The sequence below is a fragment of the Acanthisitta chloris genome, unplaced genomic scaffold (genome assembly GCF_000695815.1).
Source record: "Acanthisitta chloris isolate BGI_N310 unplaced genomic scaffold, ASM69581v1 scaffold21257, whole genome shotgun sequence".
NCBI lineage: Eukaryota > Metazoa > Chordata > Aves > Passeriformes > Acanthisittidae > Acanthisitta > Acanthisitta chloris.
Window position 1 is genome coordinate 3,834 of NW_008683427.1, and position 299 is coordinate 4,132.

Here is a 299-nt window from a genome sequence, read left to right on the forward strand (position 1 = left end):
AAGTGGAATGACAAACCAGGGTGCACCTTAATGGATGCTGTCCCCGGGACAACCCCCTACAGTCAAAACTCCCATCCCCAGTTTCACTCAGGAGTGAGGGTCCTTATTTTGGGCCATATGCAGCCAGGTCCATTTTTAATAGCTGCCTCCAGCAACTGGAGAAATATTTTCATCACTGGCATAGAAATGAGGAAATTAAAAGTGTGTGACTGGGCTTTTTTTTTTCTCTTAAAAGCACAGTGCAGGGCTTGAAGCACAACTGAAAGATGGGAGAAAAATGCCTGAGCTGGGCAAATGGG